The following is a 19,843-nucleotide window of genomic DNA, read 5'->3' on the forward strand; positions in this document are numbered from 1 at the left end:
AGAATTGAAATGGAATCAATTAACCCAAAGAAACAATGAAGAGAATCTAGGAACTAATTAGATTACATTCAAATATGAAATATAATCCAATGGGAGAAGAGATACAAACTCATACATGAATTACCTACTTGTAGTGATTCAAGAGAGGTTCAAGAGGATGTATGGGACAATCCCCAACTCTCAAAAGAGTAATCTACACTCATAATCCAACATAATATGTCCTCCAAAATAAAGACATAATAGCTTATTTATAATAGGGTTCATATCTAAGCAAAAATAATAAAATACCTATTAACTTAGGGCCTCTTAATTGAAGACCAAAACTCGGGTCTTCTTTCTTATTTTGGGCTTCTAATTGTCTTGGGCTTTGCTCTCTATTTTTTAAATATCCACATAAGTATATCGTGGATCTTGAAGTTCGGAATGAAGCCTCCGATTTTATGATGGTCACCCCGTATCCCATCACTTGATGGATAAGGTCAAAATCAAAGTAGTAGTCAACAAGGCTTGAGCCTTTGAAAGCTCAGCTCATACTTATTGAACCAATGAAATGCCACTTCATTCTGAGTCAATTTGGTCAACAGGGATGCAATGGATGAAAATTCCTCTACAAAACTAAGGTTATAACCCGCGAGACCTATAAAACTACAAATATCTATGACCGAAGCGGGACTAATCCAATCTCGGGCTGCCTCAATCTTCTTAAGATCAACCATAATGCCATCCTTAGTCACCACATGCCCCAAGAATGCCACCGAATTAAGCCAAAACTCACACTTCAAAAACTTCGCATAATGCTTCTTCTCCTTCAAAAGCCCAAGCACAATCCTAAAAGACTATCGTGCTCCTCTCTACTATGGGAGTATATCAAGATATCGTCGACGAAGACAGTGATACAGGAATTCAAGTCGGGTCTGAATACCCCATTCATCCAGACCATGAAGGTTGTGGGAGAATTAGTCAACCCAAAAGACATTACCAACAACTCACAATGCCCATTACGCGTTCGGAAAGCTGTCTTAGGAACATTCTCCGCCCTAATCTTCACCTGTTGGTAACCGGATCTCTAATCAATATTAGAAAAGACAGAAGCATCCTGAAGCTGATCGAACAAGTCATCAATGCAAGGAATTGGATACTTGTTCTTGATAGTCACCTTATTCAACTGTCGATAGTCAATACACATGGATCCATCTTTCTTCTTCACAAATAGCACAGGAGCGCCCTATGGTGAAATGTCGAATGAAACCTATGCTAATAAAATCTTGCAATTAATTTTTCAACTCGGCTGGTGCCATCCGATATGGCGAAATAGGAATGGGCTGAGTGGTCGGCTCCAGTCAATGTAGAAATCAATATCACGATGGGGTGGAACACCTAGAAGATCTGCCTGAAACACCTCTGGAAACTCTCTCAGTGTTGAAACAAACTCTAATGGAGGAGTTTGATGTGCCATGTAATTTCGGCACATTTGATGCATTTTGACGATGAGTTTTACTTGTTTTTCAAGCAAGTTTGGGTTTTTTTATTTTTTATTTTTAAATCTTGCAGGTATTTCTTGTGTGTATGGTGAAAGTCATAAAAAGAGATTAAAAAGATGTTCAAAAATAGAAGTAATTGAAGCTGTGACTTCACGGAGCAAAAAGACGGACCATATATTATTTACGGACTGTCAATTCCACCGTAGATCAGTTACAAAGAGCTGCTATGTTGAGAGAAAATTCACAGAAGAAATTATGGACAATATATTACTTACGGTCCGTAAATCCCACTGTAGATTAGCTACAGGAAGTCCCAAATTGAAGGAAGAATTTACGGTCCAGATTTAGGAACCGTAAAATATTTACGGTCCATTAAAGTGGAGTGTAGATTTGGGCATCAGGATGAGATTTTACGATCAAGAGTTGAAGATTTTACGGACCGTATAATATGTATAGTCCGTATGTTTATCCCATGGGGGCACTTTTGTCAACTTATTTTCCATGAATTGGACCATTATAAATACTTGATGTAGGGTTTTTGTAGACTATTCTTGGTCAAATTTCAGTACTATCCTTCTAGCATTGAATACTTTGTAGTTTTTGAAGCTTTTTGGAGAACAAGACAAGACAATTGCAATTACTTTATTCTAATTTCAATCAATCGTAAGCATTATGACTTCTATTATATATTTTTTTTCTTTCTTCATTATGAGTAGCTAATTTCTCTACTAAGGTATTGGACCTAAGATGGGTGTTATATGATTTGAATTTGAGATTGATATATGCATAATAGACTGTTAGGGTTTGCTTATTCTTCATTATTCATTGTTAATTGATGGTTGCAAACATTAACTTAAGCCATAAACCTTAATTTATTTGGGAAAATAAGCTAGGGTTTTGTAAGAATAAGTAACAAGAACTTAGGACGTTAACCCTCATTTAATAGATTCATTTAGGAATGAGAGGAGTTTACTTGGATCATATTAACCGTTCGTCATATAAACTCTTTTATATTTGGGAAAATCATAAAGAGAAATGATCCTTAACTTTTAGGAAATATTAGGGATTCAATTAGAGGTTAAGTGCATTCTTTCATCTATCCATTAGAATTATATCAAGATCAATAACCATACCATACACTTTATCTAAAGGGAGACACAACCTTGAGTTTTTTAATCATATTCATTACAATCAAAGCAATTAGTTAATAAACAACCAATTTTCTACAAAATCAACGGAATATGAAATTAGACTGCAAGAAAGTACTATACGACTTTAGTAATCTTTTCACACCATATTCCCGGTGGGATTCGACCCTAACCTAGTTAGGTTGCTATATTTGAAATCGTCCCCTTTACATCATTTAATAGGTATAATTTGAGCGTATCAAATTTTGGCGCCGTTGCCAGGAATACAGTTTTGAAATTACTAAAGAGTTTGTGCTTTACTTAAAGTATTTTTCTATTCCATCACACCTTCTTTGCTATTTTCTATGAACCAGGTGATCATGGCTAGACGAGAAGGATGTGGAGCTGGTGGTGCTAAGGGTGTACAAGTGCATGACCCACGAGTGGAAGTGAAAGTTGAGAATGTCTTTAAGGATATGTTAGGCACGGTGGAATATGCATCTGCTATTGTTCCACCGAGGATAAATGCTGTAAACTGCAAGATTGACTCCACCATCTACCAACTGCTTAAACTTGAGGGATATTTTCAGAACTCTACTGATGGTGACCCTCACCGACATTTGAAGAACTTCGTGGGTGTGTATGTCTAACATATGCAGAATATTGTTCTAGATGATGCCATTTGGCTAAGAGTTTTCAAATACTCTTTAGCCGATGAAGAAAGAGTTTGGTTGGAGAAGCTGCCCCACAACACTATTCATACGTGGGGAGCTTGTAGCTATTTTTTTCAAGAAGTGATTTCTGCCAAGCAAGAAAGTTGAAATTCGTGACAAGATATATGATTGAGGAACAATTGTTTGAAGCTTGGGAGATATTCAAGGAATATTTACAGAAGTCTTTGAATCATGGTTTTTCGGATAATATTTTGATGGAGAAGTTCTATAGAAGGCTAGATCCATTAACATAAGCAGTGGCGAATAATGCAGCTGGTGGGTGTTTTATGGACAAGACTTATGCCTGAATCACTTAATTGCTTGATAAGCTTACTACTCACAATCAAGCATGGCATTCGGGTGGTACAGACAGTGTGGCCTATGGATCTTCAATGATCCATAACATTGTGAAGGAGAATCAAGAGACTCAGTAGACGCTAGCTTAGATAGCAACCAATATTTCTTTGTTCACCAAGAGACTTGATGAAAAAGAAGTGAAGAAAGTTAAAGTTGTTGAAGAAGTTTCGGGAATGCCCAAGAGAATGTACCAAGTTCAAGAGGGTCCATATCAAGAGGGGACTCTTATAAAGAATGAGGATGCTAACTATGTTAATAACTCTCAAGGAGGTTACCAAAGGCAGAATTATTAAGGAGTCTATAAAAATCAAACTCAGAATCAATGGAGACCTCAACAGGGACAAGGTAATTACAACAACAACTATGGTGGCTCAAACCAGGGGAACTACAACAATAATAACTACTTTGGAAATAGGAGTTCCAATCCCTATAATCCACCAAAAGCTCAGTCAACTAAACAAGGGAGTTCTAAGTTGGAGAGCATGCTTAAAAAGGTGATAGCCAACCAAGACAAAGCAGATAGAACATTAAAAGGGCTGACTGAAACTTTAGGATCTCACACTGCTTCCATTCAGAAGCTCGAGTCGCAGATGAGAGATATTTTCAGAGAACAACACCCTTCACAGAAGGGAGGACTGTAAAGTGATACTATTCCAAATTTGAAGAATGGTGGAGGTGGTGTAGATCATGTATATGCTATTAGTACTCAAAGTGGTAAAATACTCTAGAGTGCTGAAAGAAGGTGATTGATCTCGAGCCAATTGTTGAAGAGGAAGAGGCACAATCTGATACGCCAACTACTGTTTAAGAGTTTCCGATAGGGATTCCTATTGCCGAGAAGGTTGTGATATTATGGAAAGTTCGAAGAATACTGAGAACAGTGACACCAACAAGGAAATTGTTACAAAGGCTTTTCACCCTTTGACCCAGATTTTTAAATCTACACCTCCCTTTCCTCAAAGGTTGGTGAAGAAGACGGAAGATGCTAAGTGTCAGAGATTCTATGATCAACTGAAGCAGTTATCGATGAACATTTCGTTTCTGGATGCTGTGAAAGAGATGCCCGGATTTGTAAAATATTTGAAAGATTTGCTGACAAAGAAGAGGCCTGTGAAGCATGACACTGTGAGTGTGACTCACCGTGTTAGTTCAATATTATCTACAACAACGGTTCAGAAGAAGAAAGATCCAGAGGCCTTTACTTTTTCATGTTCCGTCAGCCACTATGACTTTGCTCATGCTCTTTGTGATAACAGGGCTAACATCAATCTAATGCCGCTTGCTATATACAAGAATTCAGGGTTGAGGATACCTAGACCTACTACCATGTGACTACAAATGGCTGATAGATCTATCAAGAGGCCGATTGGAGTTGTAGATGATGTATTAGTTCGGGTTGGTGATTTTCTTCTACCTGCTGACTTTATGATTCTTGATTGTGCTGTTGATCGAGACATTCCTATTGTTTTGGGGAGACGTTTCCTTACTATGGTAAGGGCTCTTATGGATTCTGAAAAGAATGAAATCAAATTTCGAGTTAATGATGAGGAAGTACTTTCCAGGCTACTAAGGGGATGAAGTTACCGAGTGCTTACGAAATAATTTCGGTTATTGGTTCCATTGATGTTATTGATGAAGATGTTGAATTCAAGATGGAAGAGGAATGTTTGGGCGAAGCTCTTGCTGCCATTTTGGTGAACTTTGATGCTGATGACATGGAAGGTTATGTGGAGACTGTTAACTCACTGGTGGGGTTGGGTTCTTACTCGTACCAACCAAAGAAGTTAGATCTTGATCTTGAGCATATAATGACTCTTCTATCAAAGGCATCCATTGTTGAGCCGCCTAAGATTGAGCTTAAGAAGCTTCCTTCGCATCTGAGGTCCAAGTTGCTTGGCCTGAACAACACTTTGCTAGTGATTGTGTCTGCATTGCTGAATGAAGGGTAGACAAAGAGGTAGCTGGAGATATTGCATGAATACAGGCCTGCTATATATTGGACGATTGCAAACATTCGGGGAATTCCCTCCGATATATGCGAGCACAAAATCCAGCTTGAGTAAGATAGTTTGGCAAGTGATGAACCGCAGAGGAGGTTGAATCCACCTATGTAAGAGGTGGTGCAGAAAGGGATAATTAAATGGTTAGATGTTGGAGTTGTATATCCTATTGCAAACAGTAAGCAGGTGAGCGCGGTACAATGTGTTCCAAATAAGGGAGGCATCACATTGATGCCGAATGCTAAAAATGAGTTGATTCTGACTCAAACTATTACTGGGTGGCGTGTTTGCAAGGACTATTGGAAGCTGAACTCTGCGACTTGCAAGGACCATTTCCCTGTGCCTTTTATTGATCAAATGCTTGATCGGCTGGCTGGAAGGTCTTACTATTGCTTTTTAGATGGGTATTCTGGCTATAACCAGATTAAAATTGCTCTTGAACACCAGGAGAAGGTGACTTTCACTTATCCTTATGGGACTTTTGCTTTTAGCAGGATGCCTTTTGATCTTTGCAATGCACTGGCTATATTTCAGAGGTGCATGATGTCGGTCATCTCAGATATGGTTGAGGACTTCTTGGAGGTCTTCATGGATGATTTTTCTGTGGTAGGTGATTCTTTTGATGAATTTCTTGACCTTCTAGGTCAATTGTTGAAAAGATGTGAGAAGACTAATCTTGTGCTTGATTGGGAGAAGTGCCATTTTATGGTGAAGGAAGGGCTAGTCCTTGGTGACAAAATCTCTGAGAAAGGGATTGAGGTTGATCAAGTGAAAACTGATGTCATTTCCAAGCTTCCTCTACCTATTTCTGTGAAAGGAGTCCGAAGTTTCTTAGGGCATGTTGGTTTCTATCGTCCTTTATTAAAGACTTCTCCAAGATAGCAAATCCCATGTGCAAGCTTCTTCAAAAAGAGGCTAAGTTCGAGTTTGATGAGAAGTGCCGCAAGGCATTTGATGAGTTGAAGGATTTCTTGACTTCTGCTCCAATTATTGTATCTCCTGATTGGTCTCTGCCATTTGAGTTGATGTGTGATGTGAGTGGTTTTTCTATTGGTGATGTGCTTGGTCAGAGGCATAATAAGATCATGCACCTGATTTACTATGCCAATAAAACGCTCAATGGGGCGCAGATGAATTACACTATGACTGAGCAAGAGCTACTTGCTATAGTATATGCTTGTGAGAAGTTCTGGGCCTATCTATTGGGGTCCAAAGTGGTGGTTTATATCGATCATGTTGTGTTGAGGTATCTGATGGTGAAGAAGGAGGCGAAACTGTGGTTGATTAGATGGGTCCTATTGTTGCAAGAATTTAATTTTGAGGTGAAAGATCGAAAGGGGTCCGAAAACCAGGTTGCAGATCATCTCTCACGACTTGAAGAAGCGGGGGGACCTTCAGAGGAGCTTGATATAGATGATGCCTTCCCAGATGAGAGGGTTTTAGTGGTATCATCGGAGTTTGTACCATGGTATGCAGATATCGCCAACTTTTTGGTGACAGGCATTATTCCAGATGAAATCAGGGCATACCAGAAGAAGAAGTTCTTAAGAGATTCTTGTCAGTACTACTGGGACGAGCCATACTTATTCCGTACATGCATTGATAACACTATTCAGCGTTGTGTCCCAGATTTTGGGGTGATGGAGATTTTTAAAGCTTGACATAACTCTCCTGTTGGAGGTCATCATAGTGGAACCCGGACTGCAGCCAAGGTTCTTAAATGTGGGTATTACTAGCCCAATCTTTACCATGATGCAAACTTGTTAGTACGATCATGTAATCAATGCCAACGGCAAGGTACTATTTGTTGGAGGCGGGAGATGCTTATGAATTTTGTGATAGAGGTCGAACTGTTCGATGTTTGGGGGATTGATTTTATGAGTCCCTTTGTGAGCTCTTGTGGTATGAAGTGCATCTTAATGGTTGTAGATTACATATCAAAATGGGTAGAAGCAGTGGCTTTACCCAACAATGATGGGGTTCCTGGAGAAAAACATCTTTAGTCATTTCGGCACTCCAAAGGCAATCATCAACGATGATGGTTCACACTTTTATAATAGAGCCTTTGCGGGTCTGATGGAAAAGTATGGTGTGAAGCATAGGGTGGAAACCCATGATCTTCCTCAAACGAGTGGCTAGGTGGAAGTTTCTAATAGGGAGATTAAGAGTATTTTTGCCAAGACGGTAAATGCTAATAGCACCGACTGGTCCCGGAAGCTTGATGATGCACATTTGGCTTATCGGACTGCATATAAGACTCTTATTGGGACATACCCTTTCAAGCTGGTTTTTGGCAATGTATGTCATTTTTTTGTCAAACTTGAGCATAAGGCCATGCGGGCACTGAAGAAGCTGAATATAGATTGGGAAGAAGCAGTTAAACTTCGGTTGTTTCAACTCAATGAGATGGATGAGTTTCGGTACCAAGCCTATGAAAGTGCAACTTTGTATAAAGAAAGGATGAAACACTATCACGACCAGAAGATCCTCAAGTGAACTTTCAGAAGGGTGATTCTGTCTTGCTATATAACTCGAGGCTGAAGCTCCTTCCGGGTAAGTTAAAATTCAGATGGTCCCGACCCTTCTAATTGGTAAGTGTTTCGCCTAATGGCTCAATGGAAGTGAAAACCATGGATGGGACTTAGACATTTTCGGTTAATTGCCAGAGAGTTAAGAACTACTATTGGTGTATTGATGGAGATAGGATCGTGGACAGACACAGGATGAAGCATGGTTACACTCCTGATCCGGAGTAGAGTGGTAACACCGTTATGCCGCGACGTTAAACCAAGTGCTTCATGGGAGGCAACCCACATTTACATTCTGAAAATTTTTGTTTTGGAACCAATCTACGCCAGAGTCTACGGCCTGTAAAATTTTTACGGACCGTAGATGGAAGCATAGAAGTAGCAAAAGATGGATTCACTGTTCACAATCTATGTAAAATCTACAGCCCATAAAATTTTACGGACCGTAGATGGAAGCGTAGTCGGGGGATGAAAATGGATCTCTTTGTTCTTGATCTACGCTAGAATTTTATGGCCCGTAAAATTTTACGGACTGAAAATGGAAGCGTAAATATGGATCTGCTCTGATGCCACGTCATTTAATGACCCCATGTATGGCACCGAAGTACACAGTTAGAAGAGGTCGTGCCTAAGCCATAGGTCTGGGCTGGGGACAAGGTCAGCCACCAATCAGATCAAGACTTCATGACCAGTCCCCTGGCCCTTCGGAAGAAAAAGATTGCACCCCTCTAACCAGACTCTAGAGGCAACATAGAACAGCCCGAACTCTGGCCAATCCTTCATTTGAAGAGGGGAATTCGTCAAATAACACCGACTCTGGCAGTGAAGGAGAGCAAACCTCTAGCTCTCCGGAACTGCAGACTCAAGATGAGGCAAGCGATAGGCCGGAAGAGTCTGATTCTGAATATAATATAAATAAGTGCGGAAGTAAATAAAATCCACCCCAGTATCTGATCTAGTCATACAAGAGTATCTAAACCAAATACAACAAGTCTGAATAATAGTAGATAAGCAGTCTCAAAATCATGTCTCGGAATGAAAAGCAAGACATAAGTAATAGGAAGAGTCTTCGAGCAGTGAACGTCCTTATACTCACCCTGAATAGACTCGGCAACAACCTCGATGATCAGCTACGAGGGGTAGAAGTAGATCCAGCCTGGTACTTTGCATTCATAAAAGAATGCAACAACTGCAGGTCAGTACAAACAACAAGTACTCGTAGGTATCATAGGCCAACTAAGACTAGCTAACGTATATAAAGAAAACAAAGCAAGATAAATTATAATGACCTTCCTGATCATTATGGAAATAAAGCCTTTCTAAGGATAGAACAAGCCAATAGAAACTCAAATGTGGAAGCCTAAGAACTGAAAACGTGGCTTGTTTGTGATCATTGTTTGGTTGTATTGAGTCCATTATGGGAGGGGGGGTTTGACGTAGGAAATTAGGCCTCTGTTGGGGATTCCGAGGCTACGGGTGAGTCCGTATGGTATTTTTACATTGATGTGCATATTTTTTTTATTTGTGAAGCCTCGGATGAATTTGGGAGAGTAGAGTACAAAACTGGTGGAATTAGCGAGCTCACTAGTTCAGTGGCATCTTTGCGACGAACGGAGTACCGCTGTGGCGGGGCCGCTGTAGAGACGTACTTTTCGTCGCAGTGGGCTTATAGGAAATGGGATGTCCGCTATGGCAGACATTGGACCACTATAGCTCTTGCGCCATGGCGAATCCGTGATCGCCACGGCGAGAGATGGGAAGAGTTGGGTGTCGGTTACAGCGGGTCTCAACCCGCTATAGCGAGACCGCTGTAGCAGACAGGACGTCCGCCGCAGCGGTCGACGAGGGCATAATCCCGATTTTTAAACACTTAGTCCAAATTCTTTATTCATAAAACTCCAAAATAGTTTTCAAGGAGCACCTAGGGCGAAATTCTAAGGCTAGGGCAAGAATATTCTTGAGAGGTAAGTCTCAACCTTCCTTCCTTCATTACGCAATCATCTCTAAGATTATTATCATTCTAATGGGTCTACAATGGTGAATTATGGACTAGTAACCCTAGAACTTAATAGACCTTTAATAGTTTGTGGGTTATGAACATTACTGATTGGTTATCATCTAAAAGAATGAATTATTACTTCTTACTTGAGAATTCAATATCTAGATACTTATTAATGATGAATGGAGACTTAGGGTTTCGTAAAGGTGACAACTTTAGCATTGAAATTGATGATAAAGGTTTAATTGAATAGAAAGACCATGATTTAACATATTGTGACTTATGGTAATCAATACTAGGGAAAATTCATACCTAGAGTTAGATTCTCCTTTGAAAGAGGGTGGAATTGGAGGGGTTTCTTCCCCAAAGTTGACATTGTTAATGATTAGATGAACAATTGTTTACTTAGCTTTATGTATTCTAGATTTTGAGCGTTCTGAGGCATTAAGGAAGGGAAAGGCTATAGCGGAGTGATTCGCAGTTTTAGCTCTGCAGTTGAGGTAAGTTACGGTTTAGTTGAGTTAGACTTTGATTAGTTGATTGTATGTGTGTTATGAGATTGATAAGAGAAAGCATGTCTAGTCTTCGGGCATAATGTGTGGTTGGAATTCCTATATGTTATTGATTGAGTGATAATGTGGGCTTAATTCCATTATTCGATGTGTCGTGATCTATAATTTGATGACAATTATGGTGAGAAGTTAATATGATCTTCTTGATGAAAATGAGATACTACTTGATAATCGATCATTGAAAGTGAATATATATATATATATTGAAAAGGCACATTTGACAGGGGGTGAGGATGTGACCTAGATTATGGACACATTTGACAGGGGATGAGGATGTGGCCTAGATTATGGGCTCGTGATGCGAGGTCAGTTCCGGAGCGAGTGGTACATGAATACCATAGGTCCCCTGCAGGTCATAGCTATTGGGCAAAGACATCAATTAGAATGTATGTACACGAGTGATTAGTGACTGAATAAGTTAGAATGTTGTTGTGAGGTTTATTCCATTGCCTGCTTCTGTTGCCTTAATTGTTAATATCATTGGTTGACTTGGTGTTGGCTATCTGATTATGTGTTTTTGACTAGTTTATCTATTTTATTGATTTTATGATTCATGCATGACACTAATCTTAGTCGGCATATGATATCTACCGGTACATAGTGTTACAGTTCATTTTTTTACGTGGGGTTAGGGCATAAAAGGCTACTATGAACTCGTTGGTGCTCTTTCAAACTTTGTTTTGAAAAAGAGACGCCACCTATTTTTTAGGAAATTAGGGAAACCAGTTTTGAAGGGTTTATTCAAATACCATGAAAAAACCTTCGTAATCCAGAGTTCTAGGTAAGGGTTCTGATGATCCCATGGGGAAGGTGTTAGACATCCCAGTATTAAGGATCCGTACTATACGGTTGACCTTCTAATTCTAGTGTATGAGTATTTGCTTAAACTGCTTATTTTGTGTTTATTTCCCGCGAAAGAACTGTCATAAATAGTTTTCTGCATATCATATTTTGGAAGAATTTGAATATATCCCCTTTATTTATATGATATTATAGTTTTGGATTTATTATATCCGAGTATAAGTAGTTTCCTTTTATATAAAGGAATAAGTATAGGTTTGTAAAAGAAGTGTAAAAAAAAAGGTTATTTTATAAGTTATTTATTTTATACTCATACACTTGGGGCTCGGGTTGACTCGTATCGGTACGTTCAGTCTTATCCGAAACTTTATATTACGAATTGGTTCTTATATAAAGGGGCACTTTCATATGTCGAAAAGAGTATATCTCGCCTGTAAACATTCTTATTTTTTTGGCCTGTCTTTGGGCCAAACAGATGCAATAGCTAAAAATCCCTTGTTGTTTTTAATTTCAGGTAAATAAATTATTACTTGCTAAAAATTCCTTCTACTTTTTAGGTGTAGAAACTGATCCATATTCTACCTACTTTTATTGATAAAAATCGCATAAGTTTAAAGGCTATTTTTATTTAAGCCAAGTTTGAAAAATACAGTTTTGTAGCAAGAATTTTTTGAATTTGATAACTTAGTCTTTAAAGTATTTATTGTTTCAAAAATGTAATTACCGTTTGAGCTTAGCAAAATTAGTGTTGGTTTATTACTTTAAAGAAAGAAAAACAGTTTGAAGAGTCTCATTTTTATACTTAGTAATAAAATGTTTGCATTCATGTCCGTGGTTTTGAAAATCACGTATGGGGACCTAAAGTCGACTAAACAACGTAAAAACCATTATTAGACTAGGGGCGTAGCAAGCCCCAGGTTGGCCATTTTCACCCATGGCTGGGCCTTTTGCGTGCGCCTTGCTAGCCATCCGCTCCAATAGACTCGATAAAAAAAAGTCTCGTTGGGCCTTTGGCCCAACAAGGGCTCGTTTGGGACCCAAGTGGTCATGTGAAGAGAGGTGGACAAAGAAAAAAGGAGACGGTTAGTTTGGGAATAACTGTCACCAATGTTTTAAAAGGCGGGGGCGTAAGAGGAGGTGTTTTACGTCTACCTCAGCGAGGTGTAAGCCCCGAGGCACCGGGCATAAGCCTCATGAGACTTTAATTTTTAGTATTTCATAAAAGGATATAATTATAATAAATACTTTTAAATAGGTAAAATAGCGTAAACATTTGAAGAAAACTATAAATATATGCTCCATCCCCACAAAAAACTAATCAGAACAATCTATTATGCGCTACTTACAAGCTCAAGTGACTGCTCGTTACGTTTTTGAGATAGTAGAAGACAAGATAAATAATTGAAAAAGAACATATATTAGGCATTCTAGCAATAAAAAAAGGTCATGACTTTTAAATTTAATGTTTCGGTTCCTTTTTAAAATATTTGGGTAATTACTAGTTGACTTTTGAGAATTTGGGCATTACATTGAGGACTTATTCAACAAATTTTATTTTAATTTGAAGAAGTTTTCTGGGCTTATGCCCCAACACGCCCCAACAAAAAGAACTCGCCCCAAACACCCAGACGTACACCCCGAATTGCTGGGCGTACGCCTTTTGAGACTTTCGTCTCGAACCATCGCCTCGGGGCATTTTTGATATGCCCCGCCCTGAGGCTCGCCCCGAAAACGCCTTTTAAAACACTTCTTATAACTAATATAACCAAACACATATACATAATATACACAATCACCTGAAGATAGCAAAATCACATAGGTAGTGCACACACTTGCCCCCTTTGCGTATTGAATCACCATTTTTAGCCTAATTTTGGGGTTAGATATGGTATGGGGATTGGGTCTTGATCCCATAATCCCGATGTCGCACAAGTTCAAGGGGTTTCACGAACCCCAAGCATGGCTAACATCAGGGAGATTAAGACAACCCCGAATTACCAAACCCTTCTCAAAATTTAGCAAGAGTAATCCAAGACACTCAAGACAATATGTAGAAATAATAATGTTAACTATAAATAGATGCAGAGGTTAATCATTGGTAAAGAAGAAAAGAACAGAAACTAATTACTCAATGTAAGTGTAACTCTACAATATACATAGATACAAGCTGTATACATAAAAAGAAAAGATAATCATAAGTACAATTGTTTGAATGCCACTCTTGGTCCAGGCCCAGATTTGAGAAAAAGGAAGAAGTAAAGGACTGAACTTCTGTGCTACTGCTCTTACTAGCCCAAAAATCTCTCAACTCAAAACCAGTCTATTTCACAAGTCAAATGGGCCAAACTCAATTGGCAGAAACATCACATGCGCCAAATGAGTAAGAGCCAGTGTAAGAGGAAACTCAAAGTAGTGACAAGAAAAACAGACTTCAATTCATATTATTTAATCAGTCTAGTTACAAAGAGAGATTGTCCTCACTCATTATGATCATATAGCCCAGTTTTAAAAAAAAAAGGCTCATGAAAGAAGGCTGGGCTCATAGATAATATGACTTTCATGATCATTAAAATACTACCTAGCTTAGGGGGACAGGGGAAAGGGACAAACATGCAATAGGCTTCTCTGATTGGTAATAAAATACAAATAGATAATAGTAAGAACTCTAAGTTAATATATATCACCTAAAGGTATTAGCAGAACCATTAAAGTGCTGATCACTATCAAAAGAATGCATGTATACTAGTGCTAAATAAATCTTCAAGCAAAGGTATGAATAGTACTTCTTTCGACAAAAGGGGCTCACACAATCAATTTCTCATTTCAGAAAATCAAGTAAAAGTTTCTAAGTTATATAGCAGAAATGGTTTAGTGCAGATGAATGAAGGTGAAGACAAATGAGGTTTAAATCATGTGCAGCCTGTGAATGTGCACAGTTTTAAAAGATAATGATATGTGAAAGAGTGTACTATTGTTATCATGGTCTAAAGAGAATGCAAGGCAAGCCAAGTAGCAATACTTCAAGTAAAACATCAAGTTAGTTCGAAATTTTTTCGAGGAAAAGGATCAACAGTGTTACACCTCGGAAAATTTTTGTGTCATCTTATGATAGATAGACTAATGGAGGGTGAGATGAATATAATGTTTCTATAAGTAAGGAAGGTTATTTAATGATCCTGGTTGAGATTCCAAAGATGTTGGAAGTAAGAGGAGAAAGTTCCTTAAGAAGGGCAAAGTATATGTTGTGTTTTGGAAAGTTTCATAAAGTACTGAGCTAATGTTGACTTAATGATGTCTTAAATAAGAGTTGTAACTCTCCTTAGATTGGTAATGAAGTGTTAAACAAGTGTTAAAAAGGTTCCATAAGGATTGGAGATCGAACGAAACGATGGAAACCATTTCAGGGAACTGGAGTTATACGACCACTTATACGATCCGTATAAGGGCTCCGTATAACCCCCAGCAGGAAGATGATTTTCATGATGGTGAACCACGACCACTTATACGAACCGTACAATGTTATACGGACCGTATAAGTGTCCGTATAACACCCGACGGGCTGAGTTGTTCTCAAGTGTATAAATGGGATCCCACTTCATTATTTTCATTTTAACACTTCTCCACTTCTCTCCAAGTCTCTAGAAAATTCCCTACATTTCATATACAAGAATCCAAAGAAGATCTAAGGCTCAGATCATTAATCTAAGGGAATCAAGTATAAGGAAGCTCTTAGGGGTTGCTAGAGTCAAGAAGACTTTATGGGTTGAAGCTAGGGTTTTTCTTCAAGTGAAGTATTTACATCCAAGGGTTATTCCTACTCAATAAAAGTTAAGTTTTATTATCATTTCATGTTAGTTGGACTATGGAGAGGTTGATAGACTTGGGTAGAAGAAGAAAGTAGAAAATGAAGTCTAAATGTAGCTTTTATGATGTTTATGAATAGTAATCTATATGTAGTCATGATTCTTAGTATGATATGAATATAACCATGTTATGGAAGGTAATAATAGTGATGAAGAAGCATTATATGAAAATATGCTAAAATGGGTATGAAATCGCTAGTATGAGTTGAACATGGTGGTGAATATCGGAGGCTTAATGTAATGTGATTACTTGAATTGGATATTATGAGCGTATTATGGATGTTATTGTGGTTGTTGGGAGTTGTTTTGTGATATGGTGGAAGTTGACAAAATAGGGGAAATGCTGCCCAATTTCATTAGACTATGAATTATTCTAGTTCGAATTTAAGAGTATCATTAAGGTTTAACCATGGTATAAATCCTCTAAATGTAGATTATTCAAGCTTCAACGGTGAACATTAGTTAGTTGAGAAAACAAAGAGGTATGTAAGGCTAGCCCTTCTTTCAATAAGGCATGGTCCTTGGCTATATATATATATATATATATATATATATATATATCCTTTTATGAGTACCATAATGTCCTCCAAATGATTCTATCTCCAAAGCTACTAAAGCTCATGATCCTCGATACTTTCATGATTCCATTGCATCATTTATACGATAGTTGATCCTCCAAGGATAGACGTAACAAAAACGATAATGGTAATGATGATACTTATGGACCCTTATGTATACGTGTCTAAGTATGTATGACTATTACGTGACACCGAGTTTATATAGCCGGGTATGATACCTAATGCGCACACACCACTGCAGTTGGGTACAGATACCACTGAGCCTTGGTAGGGCCAGGAATGTATGATCACCGAGCCTTGTCATGGTCGGGTATGCAAACACCGAACCTTCATGGTCAGGTATGGTATGGATACGAATATGAATACGAACACGAATGTATATGTATGTATGTACATGAGCACGCTTTAGAAATGGAAGGTCCCTATGAAAGACAAGTAAGTAAGTAATGATGATGACGACTTTACTATCTCCCGATTCTCCCATCTTATGCTGTTTCTTATGTTGTCTCTTATGCTCCTATCATGATGTTGATTATGCTTTACATACTCAGTACAATATTCGTACTGAAGTCCTTTTGTTTGTGGACGCTGCGTCATGCCCGCAGGTGGCCAGGTAGACAAGCTCGATCCATAGCTTTCTTAATTAGGGGCTACTTAGAGGAGCTCCATTTCATCCGGAGCTACAACTTTTGGTATTATTCTTTTGTGTACATGCATGGGCACGGCGGGGTCCTGTCCCGCCTATATGATGTTACCTACTCTTCTTAGAGGCTCGTAGACAGTTGTATATGGTTAGATGTCTTGAAGCCTTGTCGGCTTATATTTTGTATATCATTTTGATAGCCTCGTCGACTTATGTACATTGATGTGGGCATAGTTGTTAATGATGGTATAAATGTGTTGTTGCCCAATGAGTTTAGCATTATTGATGTATAACATTCATGAGTAAGCTATGTGGTCCACCTAGATGTGAATACGAATGTACGATAAGAGGTACCCGGGTGGGTTAGCACCGGGTGCCCGTCATGGCCCTCAGGTCGGGTCGTGACAAAGAGTTCCTGGAAATCTTGATTCAAAAACAGCCTAAAGCCTCTATGTGTTTGGAAAAGAATAATGCATGACCATAGTGCTAGGTAAGTATGGATTCTACAGAAGAGCACTCAAGAAGATTTTGAATGACACAAGCAGTCATGTAAAGAAAGCAAGTGCCCAGTTTTCTTTGAAAATGCAAACACATGGAACCAACAAATTTTTCCAGTGATTGATGTCAAACGAATTGGAAATAATACAGTCTAAAACAAGAAGGCAAGCTCATCAAATGTGCAGACGAATGAACAAGTTTCATGAAACCAAGTAGTGCAAAATAGTACTTTATCTCTTTCAAAATCCCTTCTCCCTTCCGTTTTAGACCAGGTTACTCTTAGGTGGAGTAAAAACCAAGTAGAAGATATTCATTCCTACAAATAGCACACTACAATTACTTGAAGAAAACAAAAACCAGTTTTGAACAAAATCTTTTATTCTTGAAATGAAACTTTGGGGAAATCACCCTTTGAGACAACAAATAACTAAGGATTAAGAGACACTAAATGATTTGTAGCACATCTACCTTAGTCTAGATGATAAAATTGCTAACTAAGGAAATCTCAAAACATTTAGTAGCCACAGACAGTTTTAAAAAAAGAAGAAAAACCAAAAAAAAAAAAAAAAAAACAGACAGGTCTAATCTTAAAAAGAAATAAATAAGTATCAAACAGTTTTTGAAGAGAAAAAATGGGCAAAAATAAACCACTACTACATTAGCCCAAGATTAATCAAACTAATCCAAACAGGTCACATAAGTCAACTTATGCCAAAAATGAACCAAGAACTCATTGTCTAAAAAAAAAAAGCAATCAGATAAGTTGAACTTTAGACCATATGAACTCAAATTAACACAAAACTAATTTAGAAGTATGACCTATTAGGTGAAGAGGCTATATCACTAAATATGATATTATTAGTTACTAAAATGGAGCAAAAGGAAAGGAAACTTCACAAGAACCTTAAATTAAGACAATATCAAGTCACAGAATCAAAAACTCAATCAACACAAGCAAGCAAAGCTAGTTTAACACCACAGAGATACATTATCACATTATAATATACCTTACATCAACACAGAATTCTAACAATCTAAGTGAGAGACACCTACTTAAGCCAGCTCACTTTACTTATCAAAATCCATTCATTTTAAGAGACAATTAAAGACAAATGTGAGGAGAACATGATAATCTAGGTAACATCAAACACTTATGGATACTTAAATCTAACTGAAATGAACCATAGATTGCTAAGTAGTAATCAAATCCCAGAACTACCAAATCAACTCTTAACTTTTCATAATCAAGTACAAGTAAGCAAGACACTATACATAAAACCTAACAAATCAAGACAAACATATATTTAACTAACAGGAATCACACAAAAAACACATAATAGCTGAAATAAGACATAAATAATAAATACTGGAAAATAAATTAAGAAAAAGGGAATAACAAGTATGAGATTTGCCTTTTGTGGGTGCAGCCTTGATCAAGAATTAACTTGCAAGCCCTTCCACTCTGAACTCAGCCAAAACGAACAAGAAACAATTTTTTTACTGAAGAGCATATTTTTGAAGCTCTAAAAATATACTAAGATTTTAACTAATGCTTTAAACTCGAAATTTCAAGTATAAAGCTTTGTTTTCTAGGATTAATCACTTTAAACCTTTCAAAACTAATTGAAAACCTTCTTCAACTTTTCCGAAACCTTTTTGAAACTTCTTTCTCCCTCTTTTTCTTTTTAACTTATTATGGGGTTCAATTTATAGAAACCCCCCAGCAAACAACCTTCCCTTTTTAACCGGTGTGGGACAAAGATCAATCCCTAATATTAACACGGTGAAGGGCCAGATTTTAACAAAAACATAATCAATGGCTAGAAATCAACGCAAACAACTGTAAAATGAAAGTTTTAAAGACAAATCACAAGGATTGTACCTTAAGGGTCTGTTTGGACGAGTTTTTGAGCAAAAAATGCGAGAAAAGGACGAAGATTTTAATGCTTCGTCCTCTTCTCACCACCCTGACAACGTCACAGTGCTAGCGTCAACAGTAAATGGCGATTTGACCCATCGAGTAGAGGGGGAAGGGGTAAAGGGGCGAGAGGAGTAGGGGGCGGCTAGGGTTTCACCCTAGCCCCCTTAGAAAATAACAAATGAGCCATTGAGGGAGTATATATCGTTTCATGGGCCGCGTTAGCCCCTTTGTGGGCTGGACCTGGTCCATGTATTTTTTTTAATTTTGAAAGAGTTTTTGTATATTATACAAGTATATACGTGTATATCACGCGTATATACACCCGTAGGGGCAAAATGGGTATTATACTAAAATAGGCTAGCATTTAAAGTAATCAGTCGTAGTAAAAGATAATTAAAAGAAGGTCAAATAAAGGCCTAATTAAATTCACAAGTGATTTAAAAATTTATTTTGCAAAAATAGCCCTCAATTGACCCTTAATTGAAGGAGGGTTACAATTATGGCCAATCTTTGTAATTAATTGCAAAGATATCCTTGCAATTAACTATTTGGAAATGTGGCCTTATTTTGGTATTTAATATACCAATTAAGACTAATTTGCAGTAACGTCCTTAATTAATCTACCCATGGCATGGACATTTCAATTAAGGCCATTCAGAATTCAGAATTTGCAAAATTGACCCCAGCTGTATTGAACCATGAGTTGGTTAATTATGAGGTTATCATTTATGCAAAATAAGAACAATTAGGCTAAAAATCATA

This window comes from Lycium barbarum, chromosome 10 (assembly GCF_019175385.1).
Source record: "Lycium barbarum isolate Lr01 chromosome 10, ASM1917538v2, whole genome shotgun sequence".
In the NCBI taxonomy this organism is placed as follows: domain Eukaryota; kingdom Viridiplantae; phylum Streptophyta; class Magnoliopsida; order Solanales; family Solanaceae; genus Lycium; species Lycium barbarum.